At 40.9% G+C, this 25,358-nt stretch overlaps 2 long non-coding RNA genes across 4 annotated transcripts in view; one reads left to right on the plus strand and one right to left on the minus strand.

Annotated features, from left to right (window-relative positions):
* Positions 1-12,055, minus strand: part of LOC120408756 — a 25,209-nt gene extending 13,154 nt beyond the window's left edge. For both annotated transcript variants that reach the window (XR_005600949.1, XR_005600948.1), the window contains exons 1-2: positions 11,933-12,055; positions 3,929-4,021 (exon numbers count right to left, since the gene is read on the minus strand). This is a non-coding gene — a long non-coding RNA (uncharacterized LOC120408756). The remainder of the gene's footprint in view (positions 1-3,928; positions 4,022-11,932) is intronic.
* On the plus strand, positions 10,119-23,343 carry LOC120408753. 2 transcript variants are annotated; one of them, XR_005600944.1, is made up of 4 exons: positions 10,119-10,254; positions 18,344-18,482; positions 20,583-20,679; positions 22,051-23,343. It is a non-coding gene; the product is annotated as an uncharacterized LOC120408753 (long non-coding RNA). The 2 variants fall into 2 exon arrangements; XR_005600943.1 differs by lacking the exon at positions 10,119-10,254 and adding an exon at positions 18,123-18,229.
* The last annotated feature ends 2,015 nt before the right edge of the window (positions 23,344-25,358 follow it).

Genomic DNA, 25,358 nt, shown 5'->3' on the forward strand with positions numbered 1-25,358 from the left:
GCATCAAACTGTGGTTACAACATCTGCATGCAATTTACACCTCTAACAAAGAGGTGGTGCACAGTTTCAAAGAGAGGCTAAATCTCGTTGGAAGATATGCTGTACCATATGTCAAATATTTTTAAGATCTAATTATTCTAATCACATGGACATCTCTATAGTCCCCTCTCAGTACCAGTCATTTCTTTCCTTTTAATATCTCCTTTTCCCTTCCAGATCTACAATCACATATATTATGCTGGGCTTGGTCTTAGTGCTTACTCCACAGTTATCCTCCACAACAGATGGCATCCTTCCTGTAATCAACAAAGAAATGTTTTGCTAGGGCTATAACCACCGTGCTTTAGTATTAAGATGTGAATTTCACTGGTTTTTGCTATTTCTGCCCCTATGAATATGCATTTGAATGATAAAAGCCGTATGCCCAAATATCCATAAATACCCACTGTGGAAGTTGTCACATCAGTGAAGTTAGTGGCTCAGCAGAAAATGAAGAACAGCAGTAAAATAAAAGGGGCTTATGAAAGAAATTCTTCCCCCACAACCTCAAAGCCTCTGGATCTCTAACCCAAGCTTTTAGGGCTGAACCCTAATGGGTCCTGGCATAATCCCAATACAGTAGCTAGGAGACATCAATTTTGACAAACAGCAAAAGATGAATTTAATCTGTGCATTAGCCTGTTACTAATCTGCAGTTTTCATCTTTAGCCAAAAATTATGGCAAAATATGAGAGACTCTAGCTAATGTAAGTATGTGCCTGCCTATATAATCAAATACAGTGTACTTTGAAACACCAAAATCTTAATGCTTCTTTGAGAAAATGTTCATATCTATTTATGTCATGCAGAGTCTCATAACCAATCTCTGCAAACCTAAATGCTCAAGATGGCAGATTTAAACTAAAATGGATTCTAGAGGTTTGCTTTTCAGGAATACATGTTTGTAATGTTGGACAAGAACAAAGGCACAACAGTCAAAATTAAGCCATCCAAAAATTATTTTTCACCTTAAGCTCTTCAACACACTATTTCTTAATATGAAGTTTCTGGCATATATGCAGTAATAGTCTGCTTTTAAGTAAATGAATTTAGTGAATGTTCTGAAGTCACAGTCGGTGGGGCTTACATGTCAAAGGCAAAAATCATATAGGAGTGTATGCAGTATATTTCACAACACACAGTTAAACTACTACAAGGAGATGTTTGTAGTGGAAACCTAAAGCCAGCTTTCATAACCGTAAGAATTATATTTGCTAACCAGAATGGGACAAGAGATCAAAAGAGACAGAGAGAGAGAGAAGAAAAACAACTTCTTCCGGATTCATTTTGATACACTAACCTTGCCAATAAAAATGCCTAAACCTCAGTTACAACTCCCTGGGGAATGGCAGCTATTATCCCCTATTGAGTTGGTGCTTACCATACAGCGCCTGAACAATTCATACAGAAAAATAAACCATAACATTCCCGTTTATTATTACTTTAGCTGAGAGGTGCTGACATTAAACAGTTCTGCACTGCTGCTATAAATCAGCATGCTGTGGATGTTCTCAGCATGGGACTAGGGCTCCTTGGTAACAGCTCTCATCAAGGCAACCAGCTGTCAGAATTCTTCAAATTAAACTGTTATTACTGTAGTATTCATTAGTCAGTTACTGACTATTAAGATATTTTTATATCTGAGCCATTGACATCGGATATTGCTTTTTAATATGCAAGTTATATATAAACATGATTAAGTGATTCATGTAGGTTTGACGGCTTCTATTATAGCCTGATCTCCCCTTTTTAAGGGGCTACAGTATTGAAGATGATGTCCTGCTCTGTACTAAAATTAATTTTCCATTTAAAAGTCATGGATTTCTGCTGTGATTGATAGGTTGCATCTTGAAACACCAGCATTTGCAAAGCAAAGAGGTAACTTGATACAAAAAGGATGTGTAAGAGACAGATTGAACTGTTATGAAGGCAGTTTTGACTGCAGTACACATTGACAAGAGTTGAATGTTTTCGCTCAGTTTCTGCCAATGCTAGTAGTTTTGTTCAGGTAGGATTCGTATGCTATTGTTCTAAAAGATGCAAGATTCAAATGCTTTAAAAATATATTCCAGTTGCCTAACTAGTAAATGAGGAGATAGTGCAGGTAAGAAAGAGGGACATATATTCAAAACAATTTCATGAAAAATCTATTCATTTTATTGAACTTTCAACAAAAATTCACTGAAGTTAATTTTGAAGACTGACTTACTTTATTTAAAGGTAATTTTTTCAGCTACATGTGCACAAAATGGCTGGAATTTTTGTGCATGTGTGCATGCATGTTGCCACTTAAACACCCCTTCCCTCCCGCTCTTCCTGTGAATGATTATTCCCCCACCCCACCTCTTTTATTCTCTTCCAGGACTGAAATTTACATGCACAAAATGGAAGCCCAGTTTTTTGAAAATATAGACCTTAAATGGTGTCACAGTTCAAGGCAAATGCACCTGTATGTCTCCTCCATGGTCCCTTAACAGCACCCACTCTGGGTTCCTGATTCCTCAGCCATCACCTCTCTTGGGTAGATATCTGCATCTTACTCTCTTCTGCCCAGGATTTTTTCCAGGCTGCATAGTTCCCTGACTACACTGCAATGTGCCCAGCAGGCCAGTCCGCCTAAACAGGTCATTGTCGGTGCTTTCCTTTATCTTTGAAGGCCATAAACAGTCTAATTGCCAGCAGTTACAAGTTACCATACAGCTCTTTAAGCAAATAAGGTGAAATCATTCGAAAAAAAATGTTAGAAACCTATACATGCTATAAAGCTTTCCAGAGGTCACCCCAACTTCAATCTCAGACTCTGGTACGTGTCAATCCTTCAAAAGCTACAAATGAGTTTTGCCCAGGGCTACAAGTTCTTAACGTTCAGATTCAGAACCAGAACCACCAGGAATAGTTCAGTCTTTTCCATTATACAGCTTGGGCCTTTGAGCTTGGTTTCATGTAACAGCTGATCAGCAGACAATGGCTTACTCAAATGGCTGGTTTTTGCATAACTGGAGGTGGGGAATTTTCATTTACCTGCCCTTAGATATTCCCCAGTAAAACCACTTAAAACTTTTTGTTCTAAGAGTGCATTCTTGTCTGGCACACAGTTCAACCTAGACCTTTGAAACCCACCCCCCCATGTCTCACATCCGTCACATCTCTCTTCTCTACATTCAATACCACTCCACAATAACCCCTACAATAACACATAAATCATTCATTTCATACAATGGATCCCAAATCTACTTAAACATAAGTCAATAATCTTCCAAGAATATTGTAGGAAAATGGCATCTGTCACAAATGGTACCTTTAAAAGATGAGTAATTTGCTTTCATAACCAGGTTTCTCTTCAAGTTAAAAAGAACGTTGTCTAAAATATTTCATTCTGCTTCTACTCAAGGTTTTATTCTCTTGTTGATATGACCATTAATACAATTTCCTACAGTGTGAACATTTGTGAACACTTTTGAGTCTTATTCCATCACTTTGACATCAACAACATAGGTTAAAAATAAACTTTCTAAAGGCAACAACGACAACAAAATCTAAGAAAAATAAATTTTCTTAATAGTATTTTACACTGAATGGGCAGAGCAAAAGCTTCACACTAGTATAGCTCAGGGTTATCCTTACAGCCTCTCTCTAGAATAGGAAGCCTTTGCTAAAATTTCCCACTGATTCAGCTCCAATGGTGATAGCAATGGGGAAACCATGAGTATAGACAAGCTGCCAGTGGCCTAAGGCATTTGAAGCACCCAGGGGTGTAAACCTGCTCTGAGCAGGTAGCAGATATCTGGGTTGTTGATATCCTAGTGAACAGTGATCTGGGAGGCCTTTTATAAGGAAATATGGTTCTATCTTTCTCTCCCTCATTATTTCAAGGGTAAATTGCTCTTACCTATTTCATAGATTCCAAGGCCAGAAGGGATGACTGTGATCATCATGTATCTGTATAACACAAGGTATAGAACTTCGCAAAAAGTTCTTCTTCCTAGAGCAAGAAGAAAGGAGTAGACACATTTTGGCAGATTCTGTGGTAGATACAGCTCCAAGCTGTTTGCAGAAAGCAAATACTGCTTTAGGACAATTACATACTGCAAAGTAGTTGCCAACCCCCCCGCACAAAAAAAAACTTTTCCTTTTCCACACAGTACATTTTGTGAGTTGAGAGATTACATAAAGCACAGGTTGAGAAGATCCACTGTTCTCATTACAGATATTTGAGCATCAGAAAACATACCATATTGCCAATGAAATGGAAAATAAGTTACATGAAAGAGCTGTTAATGCCAACTCTGTTCTTGGCATGCTTAGTGAGAGTATTCCTCTCTTGGAAAATCAGCCATAAAACTTTGACATTTGTGCTGTTTCTGCACAACAATAAAAACATTTTCTTGTCCTTGTGGAAGTAATAAAATCCTACAGCAAAGGCAACACTCAATATCTACTGTCTATGAGAACTATGCAGAAAGCTAATGAAGAATGATTTAAGCAGCAGAATGAATGGACAGATGGGACCTCAGTAATGACTAGAAAGAGAAGAGACTGTGCATGTTATTAAAAAAAAGTTCCTTTTGGTGTATACTTCTCAATACTTTGACCATTGTCTTGAGTTGGAGGTGGATGCACTTCTCAATGTTGCTGAAATCAGCCATTCGGAAGTCTTCGTGGGTTAGCTATACAGTCTTCTCAGTCAATGAGAGTACGAGCCAACTAAATGTGCATGAGTCATTATCAAAATTCCAACAGACAGACAGGTCTAATGTTTTGATGAGTGCTAATGGCAGTAAAAACAAAAATTGCTTTTAGGTCATTCAAAATTTTGTAAGACGATTTCACATTTGCATCCAACAATATGGAAAGAGTATTTAATAAGCGATTAAAAATATCTAGGTCAAAAAAACATTTGGTAAATACAATATTTGTTGAATTTGGCTCACATTGAACTAAGACTCAAGAAAGCTGTCAGTCTCATTACAAACTGCAAAAATATGACTTTATTATCTATTATACCATGGCCCACAAAAAGGCAAATCACCCTGAAACTTTGATATGCTATGAAAATTGCAGGTGGTAACAGCCTCCGGGAAACTAAACAAAAGCTTTGTAATAATGAAGTGTTTGAGGGAGTCATGTTGAGACAAACCATTTTTCAGAGAAATCAGCACCAGTTCTGTTGGTCAGCATTGGACAACCTGCCTACCAGATGTTCTGATAAGTTTTGGTACCAGCAAGGCTTTGGAGTAAGGGTTACCTATCTCAGGCTATGGCTACCCTAGACAGCTTACAGTAGTGCAGCACCAGCATCAATGTAGCTGTGCCACTGTAACCTCTCTGTGTAGGCGCTCTAAGCAGATGGGAGAGAGCCCTCCTGTCGACTTAATTACTCCAGTTCCCGAGAGCAGCGGCAGCTATGTTGGTGGGAGAGCTTCTCCTGTCAACATAGTGCTGTCCACACCAGTGCTTAAGTCGGCATAAATTATGTCACTCCAGGGGGTGGCTAATTCACACCTCTGAGTGACATAACTTATGATGATTTAAGCTGTAGTGTAGCCATAGCCTCAGGAAAGTAAATTTAGTATGATGTGAAATAAGAAAAGCATCACCACTGGTAAAAGAATGCCCCGTCCCTGCAGTCTCTGGGGCAGCAGGAGAAACAAAACCCTTGGCCCCTTTAAGGATTGCACCACTGCTGTTTTCCCTGCTCATGGGCAATTGTGGGCTCGAGGAAGGAAGGAAGAAGGGGATCTCTGTGGCTGACTGATTGGACAGAAGGGTGCCGCATAATCCTATTGGCTTCAGTGCACCAAAGGGGAAGGCTTATAAAAAAAGCTCCCTGCTGACCCCCTCCCCTGGGGATTAGAGTGGGACCATATTTTTGGGCTTTGTTGTGGCCAGTGGTGGATTAACAAATTTGGCACCCCTAGGCCCTCAAAAAATTGCACCCCCCCCAGCTCACCTCTGCTCCCCTGCAGTAAGCTTGGGGGGGGGGAACAAGGAAGAAGGGGAGTTGTGGCGCATTGGGGGATGGCAGTGGTGGAGTGGAGATGAGTTGGGGAGGCACTCCCTGCCCCCACCCCCAAGAGTTACTCCCCGTGCCCGCTGGCCCCAGCTCACCTTTGCCCCACCTCCTCCGATCGCGCCGCTACTCACTTCTCCTTCCCTCCCTCCCAGCGCTTTCGCGCAGCAAGCCTGGGAGGGAGGGGGGAGAAGGGGAGTTGCGGCATGCTCGGGGAATGGCAGCGGTGGAGCAGAGGTGAACTGGGGCAGGGAGCGGTTCCCGGCCCCCCCCAGGTTACTCCCCACGCCCGCGAGCCCCAGCTCACCTCTGCTCTTCCTCCTCCAAGCGCACCGCTACTCGCTTCTCCCTCCCTCCCAGAGCTTTTGCACAGCAAGCCTGGGAGGGAGGTGGAAGGAGGGAAGCGCGGCGTGCCTGGGAGAGGAAGCGGGCCGGGGATTTGGGGAAGGGGCGGATTTGGGGAGGGGTCGCGAGCACCCCTGCAAATTTGCCACCCTAGGCCTAGGCCTTGTTGGCCTAGGCGATAATATGCTGCTGGCTGTGGCTATCATGCTAGTCACCTTTTTGGTGATAGGAAGGTATTTCCCCCTCGCTGTCAGAGTATCCTGGGAAGTGTGGTGTTTTGTCACCTTCCTCTCAGTAGGCCAAGGACCTGGCAAGTAGGTTGTAAAATTCATTTTGTTGCACTGTGATAGGCACACAGCACAGTGTAGGTAACCATTTAGTAGGAAGTCCAGTTCTCTGATAAACCAGAACTGGAAGCAGATTAGGAGAGGGCATCTCCCAAAGAAGCTGGGGAATGGCCTTGGGGGCACCTAAGGTCTGGTATAGTGAAGAGAAACTTCTCTTCATTGCCCCATTAGTCCTTGTATTGTAGGAAGTTTTTTTCAGGGACACTGTCTCACTGTTTAATCCATAACAATATATGAAAGAAGAACAATTTTTTATTAGTTTTACATTTTGAAGACTATTTTGCATGTCTAGGGTGAAATATTAGCCCAATTGAAGTAAATGGGAGTGTCACTAGTGGATTCAGAGAAGTCAGGTTTCTCCCACATCTGGTGTTTATGCTTGAAGCTTGTAGTTTCAGGCCATGATCCTACAAAAAAATTATATTGTGCTTAACTTTAAGCATGTGAAAATATACCATTTGACTTCAGTGCTTACATCTGAGGAAAAGTATATGTAGGACTGGGGTCTAAATATGGTAAAGGTAGCTGAAAAAATATAACCTCATCATTTGTTTTTAACTATAGACATACTTAGATGACCTTTTAGGACTACCTAGTAGTTTACACAAAGTGCAATCTAGTTGAAACTGAATGATTCTCAATTGAATCAGTTTAATTTAAAGCCATTTGTTCAGTTCTGGATGACACAAGGTAACAGTCTTTCTAACTCATGTAACGTTCGAGCACCGAAGGGGAAAAAAAGAAAAAAGTCACAACCTCGGGAGTATTTTCAAAGTATGAACATACAAAACTATTTTCTTCAAACAGCTTGCATTTAAAATATTGGTTTGCAATCACAAGGAAAAAAAGGATCTTTGTAATCTCTGTGCTGTTTTCATAAAGATTGACTGTGACTTAAAATAGCCTTAGGTTAATACTGTAAATCTTTCTGAAAGAGATTTCAATACATGTTCTTCATGCACTCAGAAAATCAGCATATCATACATCTCACATAAGTGACACAATTTCAAGCTCTGTTGGGAAAAAAATTAAATCATTTATTATATCCAAGGTTAAAAATAAAAGGCACTTTAAAAAAAATTGGAATGATTTTTTAATTAAAACAAATGCTATCAATTCAAGTTGGTCAGCATCTAATCCAGCCCTCATAAACATGATAGCCTGATTTACCTATTGTAGTCAAGAAGATTATTGGGACATTTTTATTAATACACCAAAAAGTAGACCATTCTTGTCTGTAGAATTTTGTGGATTGAGACTGATTTACACCATTTGTACAATTTAACTGAATAATTACTCTTATTCTGCTTTTCAACTTTAACTAAACCCTTGAAATTGCAAACACTTAGGCTTGCTTAACTTTCCACATGTGAGTAGACCCATTGTCAGTGTGATCATTCATGATTCTAAAATTAAGCGCATGGGTAAGTGTTGACAGGGTCAGGGCCTAATAGAGTATTTCATGACTACCCTATGCCAATATGCCAGTCAAATTAGACTAATAAAGTTCTGCATTTTTTTTATTGACATTTAGGCTGCTTTGTTCATAATGGACTTGATGCAGATGTTATCAGGTGAGGTTCTATGGCCTGTGTTATGTAGGAGGTCAGACTAGATGACCATGATCCCTTTTGGCATTAGAATCTATGACTCTGTTAATTATATATTATATATTTTATGCATGTTACATTTCTGGTTCTTTGTCCACAATATTGGAGTTCCTTTGAAGAATGAAATGGCATATTCCCATTCAGTTCTTAAAAGCCAGACAACAATAGGGAAATATAAAAAAAAGACAAACAGGAACAATGGGCCTGATTAGCCTCTGCTTTACTTCAGTTGGTCTGATATAAAACCAGAATAAGGCAGTGATGAATTAGTTCCAATATATCAAATACAATGATTTTTAAAAACATTTTCATGTGCTTTTGCTACAGCATAGAAGTTGTGTAACCCATATGCAAAAGGATTTGTAGTTTATAGCTCATAAATTCTTACAAACGTGTAAAAAGACCGTAACCTTTCTGAAACATTAGCTGGACCAATAAAACATTCCATTTTATTTTCTGGATAATAATACTCAACATCTGTTTGGGGTTTATCCTTAAAGCAGACTCTGAAGGACAGGAAGCTTTCATGGTAAAATTATGTCAGTAAAAAGTTAAAATGTATACTATTTGCTACTCAAAATAGAATGGAATTTGTACCATAGAATATTTCACAATAAGGATTTAAGGATTTTTTAAAAAAGAGTTAGCATATAAATATACATTAAAGAAAACCACATTTCAGTAGGTTCTAGTCTAATTTTTGATACACATAGCATCTATTTTTGTGTGTATAAATGTTTCACTACATGCTTAGAATCAGAATTTCTAAAGAAAATTGATGCTGTGTGAATGTATAAGCGGGAATATGTTAATGTAAAAAAGGGGGTTGTAAAATCCCAACTGGATGAAGAGGCAATGCTTTACTATTTAGGTCTTTGCAGGGAGGGGAAAGGACATAGAACAAGGTTAGAGATAAGGACATATTTTATACCCCTCCATACTTTATAATCATGGTATTTTGAAAGGTGTTACATGACTTCATGAACTGCATACTAAGGAGTCATCAGTTTTGCAAATACTACCTTAACCTTCCTCTCCATCCCCTGTAACTGTTATGGTTTCATGTCTATTAATGAATAGGCTATTCCTATACACTTATTTTCCAAACAGGAAAGCAAAAAGATTTCAGAAACAGGGCTAAACATATCTGAATAGCAAGTTTCATATTATACAAATAATGCTAAGATTTCAGGACCATGAAAGCCTCCTTAGTTTACTTAATTGCTTATGAATTAATTTTGTTAGCTTCTGCATTGCTATGCTTCACTATGAAATTTAGCACCCACACAAAACAATGAAAACAATAAAAGGGGGGGCACAGAGGAAACCCATCTTGTCTCTCATTGGTTAATAGCCATAATCACTGAGAATCATCAGAGTCAATAACACTACAAAAATCAATAAGACAAAAATGTTACTCTTTAAGAGTCATATTACAATCACATGCAGAAAACTGTTGTCTGCATCCAATTTAAAAAGGCATCTGCTCATGTTTGCTTAAAACAAAAGGGTGGTTGACTTAATGAATTATTTACAGGCATGCAATATGGCAACAGTATCATTATGAACTCTCTTCTAAGATCTCCTCTGGCTACTCCTGGCAGGGTGTCAATTTGCTTGTTTTTATGGTAGGTGCATGAAATTATGGAGCTATTCTCTGAAATGAGAGTCTGCTGTTCTAACTCTCTAAATGTTAGTAAATTCAGTGAACAGAACTATAGCATCACTTGATCAGTGGAAAAGGCATATTTCCTAATAGCAGCATTGTTTTCAAACACAGTTTTAATCCAAAATTACCAAATAGATTTATGCAGTCTCTATTGTAAATTGCTTCAAGTTTTGTGAAACATACTTGACAAGAACTCGGCCTGTCAGAAACATTTTAAACAATTTTTTTTTAAAGGTAAGGTTATTTCTTATTTTCCATAAAGCCATCTCTCTCTGAAGTAGCATATCATGCGCCAAAGCTGCGGTCAGATCCATGTAGGCAAACCCCTAGGATCAATGGGGCTCCATTGGATCTGCCTGCATGGATCTAACTTCAGGGTAGAGGTCTTACTTAGTAGCCATGGGCACAATTTTGAACAGCACTTAAATGGTTGAAAGACTGAGGCTACTAAGTCATTATGGCACTGATCCTGCAAACAAATGTATGGCAGTGTGTACCAAGGAATGGCACAGTAAACTAGAGCTCTGGTGACCCAGATTCTATTCCCAGCTCTGCCATTAGCTTGCTGGGTGACCTTGGACAAATCACTTCTCTGTATGCCTTAGTTTCCCTGTCTGTAAAATTGTGGGCTAGAAATCTACTGATGATAGAGTGTATCATCATCTGTCTTATCATGACTAGTCTCATTGAAATTAATAGAAGTACTCGCAGTCATAGAGTTAAGAACAAGTGTTTGCACAATGGAGGCTGTAGATGCTTCTGAAAATTAAACCCAATATCTCCATATGACATAGCTATGCATGAACACAAAAATATCATACTACAGGTATAGTCCTTAACTGCATTCCAAACAATTCCATTATTCTCATTCCATAGTTCTATTGTACTGAAATGAAGAGGTGATAAACACATTTATTATTTCAACAGTTGCCAAATCAGCAGCCATTTGTTACCATTTTGACCGACAACCCATTCTAAAAAACTAGGCATATATTTATAACTTCCTCAAGATGTCAAAATAAACAATCTATCATGATCACACAGCGTAATATAAACAACTTCTTTGTAGTGTGTTCACCATGCATATATATGATATAAAGCAAAGAAAAAAAAATAACAGCCCTGACAATACCCAAAGAAACATTTGTAAAGCAAAATAAGGCTACAGCCAAATAGGGAAAGAAAACTTGCTAATCCCCTTTCATAATAAAGAAAGAAAGAAAAAAGAAATTGCTTCAAGCAGTATAGATCCTGTCACATATCAACAGATAGCAAGTTGAATAAGCTCATTCCTGTTCTACTCCAGATTTTTGTGGCTTTAGTAATAGCAGAAAGATATTCAAATCAGGAAGCCATTTTAGCAATACATTCATGAATTCCACGGCCCTGTTCACCTTTTTCCCATTCAGTGCAAAAAGGGGCAAAGCATCACCTTGCAGGTATGTAGTGAGGTAAGCATTAAAATATTCATCTGAACCAGAGCAGACTATGACATTTATGTGCAAAAGTGTGTTCTTAAAATGTAGGGCCAAACCTTTAAGTTGTTTCTTTTAGCAGTAGTTCTTATTCGCATGAATAATCCCATTAGAGGTAATATGGGACTCAGTCATTCTTTTGCAAGGGTGTAATTTCTATGATTTCAGTGGAGTTGCTCCTATTTATTCTGCTATGAAACAAGAATTAAGCTCAGTGTGTTAACTTCCACAACTAACAGTTGCTGGACTGAGCTATTAGGTACTAAACTGAGAAGAAAGCAGAATAGAGACTTTAACATTTAGTGTTTTTGTTATTCCCTATTTCACATAACTTGATAATTAGAATTGAAGGCTTTGATTTTCACAATAGATCATTCCTGATTATATGCTAGAGCTAGTATTTATCAGAAACAATGCATCAGTTGTCAGTAAGATACCTTGCTATGCTGATGTTAAAGCTGCTTGTGTGGAAACTTCTTATACTATACTGTGGCTAGTAGATACATGGGTAACATTGCCCATCCTTAGTATCTACCACACAAGGCAGAAACTCTGCCAAGAAGGTGCTTTTAAAGCTGGGAAGAGGCTTCAACCCTTGACCATAAGCCACTGGTGTTATGGGAAATGTAGTTTAGGAGCCAGGTAGCCATATTGCTTTCAGATGTGTGTTTGTAATTGGTGTAATTCAGCACAATGATTTTTAAAATTGCTTTTGCCCATTCATCTGGGGTGATGAATTACTCTGATGATCCACACTTATTTGTATCAGCTGCTCTGACCCAAACACCATGCTAACATCTAAGTGGTTTAAATTCCTGCAGAAGCTCATGGCTGTAAGATGCCCAAAGCAGGGTCAAAGGTTTTGTAGAGGAAGTTACAGTGCAGTCAGCAAGCCATTTGGTGACTGTTTAACCTAGGCCAAGATTTAGGCAGACCCTGTGTTTTATCACTGTGCAGCACAAGCTGTGTTCTTCAGCCTATGACCTAGACAGATAGGGAGAGCAAGTGTTTGTGTGACTACCATCTGAATAAACAATTCCCTCTGTCTTTACTACATCTGGTTGCAGCGCTGCAAGCTGGCGCACACTACAGCTAGCTGTGTACAGCGCCAGCCATGCAGTTGTGCCCAGCAGCTGGGCTGTGTGGTGTGGCTCAGGGCTGGCAGTGTAGCAGTGTGCAGCCATGCGCCGCATTTGCGGCGCCAGCGGGCATTCCAGCCCTGGCGTTTAGGCAAGCTGAGTTCTCCAGCGGGTGCCAGTGGTGTGTGGTGGTCATTCCCATTCTTGCGCTTCCGCCCCGTGTGCCACGCTTTGTCCCCCAGCATCGCTCACGCTTCTGTTTCCTTTTTTGCCAGCCATTTGCTGCTGACTGTCGCAGAGCTGCACTGCTGAGAGGAATTTGCTGCTGACTTCAGCTCAGTTTGCCAATTCTGATGAGTTGATTCATGCCTCAGCTCAGCTTGAGTGACATGATGAGTGATGTGTGAAATGGAAGCTGGTGACATGGCTTTTTGGGCTCCGCTGATGAGCATGCTCAGTGGGGAGACGTGTGGTGGAGCACTTGGGCAGATGATGAGCAGTGGAAGTCTGATCATGGAGTGAAAGCCACTTTCAGTGGTGACATGGCTGCTGCTGAGGGGAGTGCCAAAAGGAGGAGCACTTGGGGTGAGCTGAGCTACGCCCTGTGGCACATGGACACAAAGTTGAGGACTGGAGGGCTGCTGGAGACAGCGCCCTGACGGTGGGAACCAGTTTGGCCCAGGAAGCTACCGACTTGATTGGAATCGTTGGTCTGTCGGGAAGTGGGCGTGGTTGCACCAGTGGGACAGGGCAGCTAATCGATCCTGGGTGGGAGGGTGGGGCAGGGGGGGGAGGGTGGACCGACTGTAGGGTCGGGTTTGTGGGTTGGATGTGGCATCCTCCTGTGGGGAATGGGGGGACTAGAAATGGGGAACTAGGACATCTATTTGGGTTTTCACAATGCCTGTTCTTCTCTTGTGTCAATGGTAATAGATTGGATTATGGTTTTCAGGCCTGGCTTGACCACTTGCATGATGCCGGGCTATCGGCAGGCGGGGCTTCAAAGGAGATGCAGCAGGAAATCTTGGAACAGTTTCCGAGAGAGCACAGAATGGACAGGAAATCCGAGGATAAAGAGATGAAGAGAAAAGTTCTTCAGGATGAACAACCCAGCTCCTGAACCCGCCGCTGCCCATAAATGGCACAGGAGCACAGGGGCATACAGGACAGGCCAGGGCCGATTGGACCACAGGACAGACTGGCTGAGCCTGATGGAAGTGCTGTGGGAAGCTGGCTGGGAGCTGGGACGCTGGAAGCATGTTTTGGAGAAGCTAGATTTGGGAAAGCAGCATCGGGAAGTGTGTTGCTCGGTGCTTTGTCCTCCATAATATTGAAGCAGAGAAGCATGAAGGTTCCATCCGAGGCATGAGCGGCAACATGCAGCTGAATAGGCCAGAATTGCACAGCCAGAAAGGCACCAGACCGGCACAGGCCCACAGGAACAGGGCATTTGGGGAGAGGAGAAAGGGGTTTGGCTGACAGCCCACAGTTTTGTTTACAGGGTTTTTGAGCAGGAGTTGGGAGTGATGTGCTTGATTATGTTTTTTGTTTTTTGTGTTTTGTTTGGATGTTTTTCTTTGTGTTTGTTTTTTGATTACTTTTTTTCACTTAATAATAATAATTTTAATAAAAAAAAAACATTTTTTAAAAAAAGGAAGTAAAAAACTAGGTCATAATAGTTGAGCTCAACATTTTCAGTGTAGTGCAGTACAGGATTGTGTGCTGTGCACCATTGTGTGTTGTCTGATTGTACTGAGTGGGGGTGTGTGTGTGCCAGGGTCGTAGTTCTCTGGTGTACAGGTGGTGGGGTGGGTGATGGGGGTGCAGGGGGGGTGGGTGATGTGCTGGGACTGGCTGCTGGTGCTGACATTGGGAGCTAGCACTGGGAGGCATGGGAGGTTGGGGGGGGGTGTTGATGGAGTGGTAGGTTCTGGCCTGAGGTTTTGGAGGTTTGGGGTGGGTCTCTGCCAGCATTGCGTGCAGAGCTGCATAGCTTCTGTTTTTTTGCTTCAGCGTCTGTTCTGCGCTCCTGCTCTGTTTCCCTTGTTCTTTTTCTCTGCATCTTTTCTCATCTTTTTTTTTTCCTTTTTTCTGTTGCACACTGGTTTCTTACTGACTTTCTTTTTTCTCTTTGCTCTTGTCCTCCTCAGGGTTTTTCTTTTTCTTTCTTTCTTCTCTTCTGCTGGCCCAGGACTACTCTTCAGTCACTCAGTCACTGCAACAACAAAAGACAGATTTTAAGAGAACACTAAGTATAATCTGAAGTTATTTTAAAGTCTCACAAGCATTCCTCACTAGCATCAGCAGCACACTCACATTCATTCTCCTCTCAAAATAGTAATAATAAGTAATTAGCCCTCAATGGGTACCTCAGGGGTTACTGCCTGCCGCGGGTCAGGGGGTAAGCAGCTGCCCCCATGTCCCCAGTGGGGGCACCTGGGCCTGTCCCTCCTGAATTGGGCAGGGTGCTTTTCTGCCCTGGTTGTGCCTTTTTTTTTGCTTTTTGGGCAGGGTGTAAAGGCAGGCAGCAAAGGCAGGCAAGGCAGCAGCCCCTCAGGAATGCCCCAGGGGGTTCCTGGGGTGGTTTGCCTGGGGGTTCCTGGGCTGGCTTTTGCCTGGGTGTTTGTTTTTGGGGGCTTTTAAAGGGCAGCAGCAAGCAGGTTTTGGGCAGGCAGCAAGCAGTACTTGGGGAAAGCAGCACTGCCATGTCCTCTGCATCTCCCCTGCCTGGGCTGGGTGCTGCCTGCTTCAGTGCTTTGGCTTTGCTGTTTTGGGGCTTTGTTAGGGGCAGGCAGCAAGCAGCTTGGCAGCAGCAGGCTGCCATGTCCAGCAGGAATTACCCTGGGGTTCCTCCCACTGGTTTTGCCCTGCTGGGTGCTTGGCTTTGTGGCCATGGTGACTTGTTGGGTTTTGGGGCTTTTGTTAAAGGCAAGCAGTAAGCAGCAGCAGCAGCAGCAGCATGCCCACCTGGGGCCCCTGGGGTTCCCTGCCCCTTGGGTGATTTTTTGCTTTTGGGGAACAGGGCCTGTTTTGTTGCTTTGGGTGTTAAAGGCAGGCAGCAGCACTGGCTTGGGCAAAGCAGCAGCACACACTCCCTCCAGCAGCACTGTCTCCTAATACTGGAAGATATCTCTCTTCTCCTAAGAGAAAAGGAAGAAGTCTACAACAATCAAAGCACCGGAGGGGTCCGCATCAGCGTGCCTCTGGTGTGCAGCTCCGCCCCCCCCCCCCTGGACCCCCTGTGCCTGCATGGTTCCCTACGCGGGTGGGGACAATCCTGGCAGGGACCCTTTTGGCTCTCACACGCTTTGCTCCTTGAATTGCTTGGAAGAGTTTACAGAGATTACAGAAGCAGATGCAGGCAGATTAGAGAGTGCAGAGTACCAGGATATTAGGATGGATGCCATCATTGCATATTCATCCTCCATCCCATCCCCTCCTGCAAAAAATCCCAAGCAAAAAGCTGCTACCTCCTGGACCTGCTCTTCTGCTTTTCTTTTGCAGTTCGCAGGGCGCTCCTGGCTCCTGCTCCTCCTCTGGCTCCTGACTGCTGACTGCCTGCCTCCCTCCCCCCCACCACCCCAGCTTCCTCCCCACTCCCCCCCCTCCCCCCCTCTCCTCCTCTCCCTCCTCTCTTGTGGTTGGTGTCCATGTTGGGTGTGGTTTCACGCATCAAATCCATCACAAAAACATGCAAAACCGGGGGTTGGCCAGGGCTGCGCTCGCTCTCTGCGCCTTTGGCAATAGCTGCTTGCTGCACTTTATTTTTGCTCCTTTTTTACACACTGCATGCCCCGCGCCACGCCCATGGCCCCTTTCCATCATGGCCTCGATACCTGGGCAATATTCAGCGACTATTGGCTAGAGCGCAGCTGTGCCTGCAGAAACCTCTCCCTCCCCACACTGATTCTCAGCGCTATCCATGCTGGGGCTCGTTTGCCACGCCACGCTGCCACGTGGTGGAAGATCACCTGAGATTATTCCATACCATGCATTCCATACCTGGCTGAGCAACAGGAAGATTTTTAAATTTCCCGGGGGGGCAAGTCGGGGGGGTCAGGCCTGAGCCAGAGAGACTGAGTGACTGATGTGGCTGAACAGGCACAACATCTCTCATCATCATATCCTATTCCCAATCACAGCTGGTGTGTGTGTGTGTGTTGATGACCCAGCGCTGCAGCACCAGCGCTGGAATCCTCCCCATATTGAGATGGATGATGGCCAGGCCAGCAGCAGCAGCCAGAGTTTGCAGCGCTGGAAGTGCCTTGCAGGTGTGGCCACTTACTAATTGCAGCGCTGGTGGAGGCTTTCCAGCGCTGCAAATCGCCAGTGTAGCCATACCCTGAGTTGTGCCTCTTCTCTTATGAGGGGAATTGCAAATGTTCTTTTCCCTTGGGGAAAACCAGTAGACTTGGCAAGTTAGTTGCTCAGTTTATATCCTGTGTGAGTAAATGGGTATTTTTCCAAGTTAAGAAGAAGCTTTATCTCTTCCAGGTGAGGTCAGAGTTTAGCAGCGAGGTAGTATAAGAGCCCAGGCACCGGGGGAGGGGGGAAGGACGCAGAGGAGTAGGTGAGAACTTTTCTCTCCCAGTGAGTTCTGGGAGATAAGCTTTAATGCTTACTTGTGTTAGGAATACCTTTAAGTTGTGCTGTGAGTTTGTTGTTTGGGTTTTCCCCCCTAAATTTCTCATTTGAGTCTTTTTAAATAAGGAAAAAAATGAACATACAATTTATTTGGTTCACAATTAGCTCTCTCTCCCCTAACCCTGGTGATTTTAAAGCTGTTTAATGTGCCTTTTTATGAGTCACAACTAGAACTGGTAATGTTTTTTCTATATTTTGTGTTTTCAATCATTTATTTAAAAAATGTGGTTTTCAGTAAACTACTACCCAAAATCTTCATTAAATGTTTGCTTTTTTTCACCATGTCCGGTCACAACTATAACTATGAATGTCTGGCAGAAGGTGGGTGGTGGTGGCTTAGAATATTAATGTGGATTACTACAGGCATGATTTTGCTCTCACAGTGGTATAAATCCACTGGACCAAATTTTGCTCATATATAAACCAGTTTAAATCTATAGGAACTCCAATGGCTTCAGTGGAATTTTTCTTGATTTACAACAGTGTGAATGAGATCAGAATGTGGCCCTTAAAGAAAAGATTACAGTAGCAATCAAAGTATCTGACTAGGATTCAGATACCTGTAATCCTGGGGTGCCCACCACTCTGTGTGAGATAGGATGGTTGTTAGTCTTTGGCAAGGCACACCCACAGTGACAATGATGTTTTTCCTACAAATTAAGTCCTGGAAAGTGATGCTTCAAGAATATTTTAATGTCAGAAATACTGATTGGCTAAAGGAATGATTCCCAGAAGACAGTTCTAAGAAGTGGCAGGATAAAATAATGCTGTACCTGCAGCTATTTGGTAGCACTCTCAGAAGCCACTAGTACTAGACTATGGGTATTGCAGAGCTACTCATTTCAAGTACTAAAATGAATACAAAAAGTCTCATGGGCACTTTCTGAAAATATTTTATTTATCAAGGGTCATGGTGGATTCTACATCACTGACAAAGGTATGCTCTAGGAATAATACAGGAGGAGATCAGACAAGATGATCACAGTGGTCCCTTCTGGCCTTTGAATCTTGGTATGTTTGGATCCATTTTATAGACAATGAAGTCAAATACCTAGAAACCCAATGCTTTTTGTTTGTAAAAAATATATTACCTATGTGAACACAGTATTTTAAATGTTCTTTTAGACAACATTTGGTGTGTATATTCCTCTGGAGGCTTATTTGAATAATGAACAACCAATTCAGAAGTCTGTGAATAACTGACCAGATATTATGTGAAAAGTAGGTAAATTTTTATATCCTGATCCTGCAGGCACATATACAGGTGAGTAACTTTACATGCAAGTATTCCTGTTGTGTTCAATGGAACTCCTTACATGCGTGTTTGCACTGTGGGGATATAGAAGCTTTAGCTGGTAGTGGACAAAGAATATCTGAGTGTTTACATATCGCAACACGTGGAAGGAAACATTTCAAAACTCTTGAAAATGTGTTTGATGGTTTCATCAGATTTGCCTAAATGACAAAACCATTGAACAATTTAGCACTGTTGGCAGAATCATTTCAGGAGAAAGCCAGGACTGTGATAGCTGGGATATTGCAGGTCAGGTTTGAAGTTAATTAACTAGTAGAGTTGTGTATGGAACCTTAAACAGTTCCTGATGCGCTCTGCCTAGCTCCAGGCAGTGTGATCAGTTCCTCACTTTCATGAGCATTAAAATTCAAATTTAAAAAAAATCACTGTATTTATGAAAATCAGGAGAGAGAGAGAGACTATATAAAGAGCATTAATTAAGGTTACCAAATTAATTTTCTTTTTATGCTTGTTAGTGTACAATCTTTCACTTATATCACTCCAATATCCCAATCTTAAAGACAGTCCTTGATCTAACTTCAGTGAGGATTTGTACTTCTCTAATAACTTTTGCTTCTCATCATCAGAAGGGTCCCAGAATGACCATCAAACATAGGCAATTTGAACATCTGGGAGTATCTGATAGTAGTAAACACAGATGTGTGTGACAAGACATTAACTGCTTAGCAGGCTGATATAACTGACTTCCCAGTGTTCAGCAAAGTTTTGTAGTCCCAGAGATGCCACTGCCTGGTTATAATGGCTACTGTACTCCCCGTGCACACTTTGGCAGCCGTGCTTAAGAAGTGTTTTTAGTCGATGCCACTGCTCAAAGCTAATTAGGTAGGCTTTGCTAAAATGCTTTCAGTGTGCTTGTTCATTCAAGACTATGTTGCTGGTTGATTAATATTCTTACATAGTTAATTTTGAAAAAAAGCCCCACACTGAAGAACCCATTTCTTATGCTAGATTGACTCTAATACTCATAATGGAGATCATAATCTTTGCACTTACTTTTCCAATGCAACAAAGCAAGTCTGTCTTTGAGCTGACTGTTCAGCTTGGCAATCCACACTTCAAAGCAAATGTTTGACCTCCTAATAAAATTAAAGAGTTGGCCTGAAGATATTATTGGGAGCAAAGATCCAAACCAGCATTTTCCAAAGTGGTGACTAATTTTGGTTGCCTCCTTTTTTGGCTGCCTATTTTCGGATGTGCACAATGGGTCTATACTGAAAGGGGATGATTAAGCCAGAGTTAGTACCATCCAGATGGGCGGTTCTTTTTATGTCCTCACTCTAAATAGGCCATTGAGAGCACTTTTGGGTCTGGTGTTGGCTTGAGATGCTCTGGGGCTGTAAGTTAAGAACCTGTTTTTGTTTCCTCCTGCATTTGGAGGAACAGGACTTTATACATTGGTTGTAATAAAGAAGAATCCATCAAAGAAAATACCAAACTATCAGTTTCTACTACCAAATGACATACACCCATGGCCTAAGCTTTGACCAGCCATTTGGGTCAAAAGGGGGCAACAGTATTTATTCCCCAAATTAAAAATCTATTTCTGATTTAACCATGGAAAGCTTGTGAGTATTTGACATCAATATTTAAACACTTGAGTTGCATTGCTTTAATTATGATTCTTCAGAGAAGTCATATGGTATTGTTTCTGTTTTCTGAGTGAATGAATACGCAACCATCTTTGGAGCAAGTTTTCAGATATGTAAACTGAACATTCTTTTCCCATAAATATTTCCAAATTCAAATCTGAAATTTGGTTTCTACAAATATTTGTACCAGTAAAATCTTTATTATATGAATATCTATGGAAAGTGAACACAGTTTTCTTTCATGCAGACACACTATTTACAAAGAAGATCAGGACTATATTGTGCTGATTGAAAAGCCAGATGATATTATACTGAAGGAATAAATCAGTGTCTCAAACTTCAGAGATTTGAAATGGATCTGCAAATAATAAATCATATGAACATCAAAGACTCATAGATGCTATTAGAATGTTTTCTTTTCCATTGTTTTAATAAGAACTATTATTTTCTGTGAATTCAGGCAGTGAAAAAAGCAAAAAGGAAATGAAAGATGAGGAAAATGGATAAGGCTGCAGATTCCTTACACAATGGTAAAAAAGTTTCAGTTCAAGACTAAGGTATATGATGTCAGAGCTGCTACAGTTTCTTAATTATCTTAAAATAATTTTATTTCTAAAATATCCTGCCATTACCTTCTTTAAGGTGCTTCGTTAATTGATAATTGTACAAAATTAAATAGATTTAATCTTGATGCAACTATTCCAGTTTTCATGGTAGGAAGGGGAAAAAATCAAATAAAGAGGTTGTTTATAATAACCCGGGATCAACATAAGTCATACACAGTAAATGCAAGATCCCTTTGCATTGCATTACAGTAATCAACTTTCTGGTTGCACCACGCCCTGCACGGCTGTTACAAGTTAATCAAATATCTCCTCAGTCGACTCCTTGAGTATTCTAGGATGTATTTCATCAGGCCCTCGTGACTTGTCTCAGTAATTTTTAATGTGTTGTTTAGCTTTTGATCCTACCTCATTTTCACTGACATTCATTAAGTTAGATGTCCAATTGTTACTAAGCTTTTTGGTGAAAACAAACAAAGAAACAAGTATGGTTTGATGTGAAACGAGGCCTTGCCTCTACTTCCAGGGTGAAAGGGGCATGATCAATAAACTCCATGTCAATGACTGATAGGAAACTTGAAATAGACCAGAAAATAGGATACAGGAAGTGATGTGGTGAGTCCTTTACCAGTATGAACTTCTCCTGTATTTGTGAAGAAACACTTCACTGGAAAGCAAATCCTGCCATCTCCTATACATCTGTGGGAACCCAGGCCATTGTGGAACTAACACAATTCCCCCGTACTTGCATAGGAGTGGTCAGGATATGAGAAGCCCATTCACACCCCGTTTACAGGTAAACTCAGCTTCCGCGTGGGGGTGTGGTGTGTTCCTGTGAGTGATGATTTGCCAGTGAGGCTGGCTGATCCACAAATGTACTCTACTTTTTTAAAGAAGGGGAATGCAAATTCCGAGGACACTACCAGGTTGAAAGTAGCAACTGTAAGGAACTCAGCAGCTGCTCCACAACTTGGGGAAGGATTTTTGTCCCAACAGCCCCATAATAAATTAAGCTGTTTAGGCCTAGCATGTAGGGGTGGGAAAAGGAGAAAAAATGTCCCTTAATTCCATTGGGCCAGAAATATAATAAATGGCTGTTCCTTTGAGACCTCCAGGCCCATTTTGCAGATGTGAGAGGTTCAAATAGTTCAGATAATGCATGGCTAAGCATCTCAACTTTTGTGTGTTTTCAATGGAGAATCAGGACAGAGATCAGTCTCATCTCACGTCTTCTCTGAATCATACTGCTGAAGGTCTTTCTTTTACCAGAGGAGTAACATTATCAGATAGTTTATAATGTGCTAAAAAATTCTACTGCAAAAATGGAAACAAAACAGCTCACTTGGGTGTTCCTTTATCACATAGCTCTAGGCCAAATGCTGCTGTGCCATATGGAGGGGTGTACGTGACAATTAAGAGAAGAAAATAATGCAGTAAGTGCATAAAACAGTGCACATGCAGAGAAGACGTGTTATGGAAATGCTGTCACTTCCAACAGAGCATGCAGATTGGCAAGTACTGGCCATCTATGTAATGCTACAGGAAACCAACTGTGGGCGGAACACTACTGGACAAGAAGTGTGGTCTGTGTCATGCAGACTTCTCCAGACCTTGTATACATTACAACTATAGCCTGTGCTACAGGACTAATTCAAGCCATAAACTGATGTTAAGAACTGCAGGAATACCACAGAGTCTGCAAAAGGGTTTGAGTGACGTGAGAGTGGGATTTGTTAGGGAGAATGAACCATATTTCAGCACTGCCCACTAGAGCTTTCATCTCCTTTTATCAGCTTTAGGATTTGATCCAAATACACTTTGTTCTTTTTCTTATTTGTGATTTTATTTTCCTATTCATTTTGTGTTGAATTTGTCAAGGCACTGTGATGCTTATGAATTACTGTTAAAGAAATAAACAAACATTGCCTGCTTCAGTTTAATTTAGTTTGGTTTTAAATTTGAATTAACCTTTTTCAATTCCAAGGTGTTCATAATGCACATTGTATTTAGGGGAAAAAAAAACCCAATCATTTTATGTTTTCTGAAAGCCCTACTTACAATGGGTATTTGAAACTAAAGATATATGTTCTCCCTTTTCTTCTGGAAACTAAAACAGACGGTTATTGTATTAATAAATGTATTTGTGCTTCAAGTTCCCTTCATGGAATATAAGAATTTCTAACATAAAAAAATGCGTTGTTCCTTCAGATTAGGTCTGTGTCTTTGAAACACACTGTGTTAGAATGTTAATTGAGTTTGACATAAGCATGGATATAAAATGCATCATGCCACTCAACTTACCAGCAGTGAAACTGATTACCAATTATAATTGTTCTCTGCATGCTGACAGCATACCAAGATGGAGATGTTGAATATTTCAGTTTGCAATATTATCTGGGTTGTTTAAAGTACTGACTACGTGTCCTGAAACCAATAGAGGTAATTGGTATGCATGTAAGAGCTGGCAGGCAGAGCACATCACTTATTTATAGACTCTTTTGATGTAACTCTGTGGAAAAAAAACATTAATAAAATATGGTTCAAAGGAAAATTTACACTCACCATTATAATATGACATAAAGTACAAATTATTGTACCTAAATAACTGTTTTCTAGTGAATAGTGTTCCTTTATCCTTTTATTGAACTAGTCCACTGAAACCTAATGGAATGGGAGAAGGGAAATACAAAGAAAATGAATATTATTAACTTTTTTATTTTGCAATGAAGCTAACTGAAAATTAAGATGCGTGTGACACAGTGGAAAATCACAATTTATGACATGGCTTTCATAACCTTTTTATTTGCTCCACTAATTGGTTTATGGTCCTCTCAGGGTATGTTCATCAACAAACTTCTTGTCAACAATTGATAGGAAGCTTGAATGGGACTAGAAAACAGGATACAGGAAGTGGCAAAATGACCTTAGCCGAAAGCTTAGCAAGCTAGTTAAATTAGTCTTTGTGCAAGTCCTTCTGCTGCAAGGAAGGACTCTGGCATTCCTGGCTTCTCTTCAAACAGGAAGACAAATGTAAAATCTGAAGATAATATTTGCAGAATTCTTTGTTTTGGTCAGAGCTGGCGTTAAACCTGATGTGATCCGAGTAGAAACAAAAATTATATCAGAGAAAAGAAAAACACTGGACTGTTGTCAGCCTGATAAGATGTCTAAGGAGATATAACAGAAGCTACAGCTAGTAAAAATAACTCTCAATGGACACAGAATTTATTCCCCGTAGACTGGAAGAATATGTTTAAACAGGAGATAAAAGGAAGGGGAAGTGGTGAGGCAGGTTAGGACATATACTAGGTCTAAATTTTATATCATATTGTATTTTGTGAGAAATAGCATATGTTCTTGAAAGTAAAGATAGTATTGTAAAGTATGTGCAGAAGGGGACCAAATTAAGTTTTACTGAGCAACCTTAACTTTGGTATTATCTGCCTTTTAAATACTTCACTACGCAACCTAAATGTTCTGTGAATGTGATTTTTTTGTGTGTGGGGCAGAGGAGCGGGGGCCGGTCATAATTAAGGAATAGTTAGTCTTCTGGTAAGCTCAGTAATAAATTAGTGATGCTTTACTTTCTTTAATCTTGCTTGAGCGGACCTGTTCTACCTGGCAGTTAGAGCCTCCTTAGTGTCAACGGGGAGCACCTCAAAGGAGCCATTGAGTGCCTCACAGCTTTGGGCCTACAGAGAGATGGTAGCTTGTAAAAATAATTGAGGGCTAAATTGTGAACAATATATTCACATTGATGAGTTCACAATGAGATTCTAGTGTGAAGAACTGTTCACCTGTTTGAGTAAGGGATTCACAATCTGGCCCTCAGTTTTCATGTTGAATGGGAAGCAACCACTGGACTTGCTCTGCAAGCTGGTGTATGTTGGTCACCCCCCTGCACCTGTGTGGAGTCCCATGATTTCATTTAGGCTCCATGCCATGCCAGGGTTATTCACCTGAATCTACTCATAAGATTGATGTCTTTGTGACAAAACGGCAGAAATTTACCATTGTTTATTAAATCCCTGGAGATAATTTAATTGAAGTAACATTTAATTTATTATTAAATATTTGCATGTTCAGAATATGAAATAAGGCAGTGAAATATGAGTAATACCAAATTGTCTTGAGTTTTGCAACTAAATGCTACTGAGACTCAGCACCTGTAAATTCAAAGAAACTGTCACTGGCATAAGAGAGAATAAGGTATCAGAGAATAAGTCTACAAAAGGACAACATATATGGCCCCATCCCAATCAGAAGATTCATATTTTTATGTGTTTATTATTTATTTTTTCCACTACATGAATTTTCACATTTGAATTTAAAATACTTTTTCTGTCAAAGTTTTCTTTTTGATGTAAACACAGAGGGAAAAGGAACAAAAAGATATTTAATTGCCCCTGTGTACTCTAAGGCCTGGTCCACACTAGGACTTTAATTCGAATTTAGCAGCGTTAATTCGAATTAACCGTGCACCCATCCACACCAGGAAGCCATTTAATTTGACATAGAGGGCTCTTTAGTTCGAATTCTGTACTCCTCCCCGACGAGGGGAGTAGCGCTAAATTCGACATGGCCATGTTGAATTAGGCTAGGTGTGGACGGAAATCGACCTTAGTAGCCCCGGGAGCTATCCCACACTGCACCACTCTGTTGACGCTCTGGAC

This window comes from Mauremys reevesii, linkage group 6 (genome assembly GCF_016161935.1).
Source record: "Mauremys reevesii isolate NIE-2019 linkage group 6, ASM1616193v1, whole genome shotgun sequence".
Classification (NCBI taxonomy): Eukaryota; Metazoa; Chordata; order Testudines; family Geoemydidae; genus Mauremys; species Mauremys reevesii.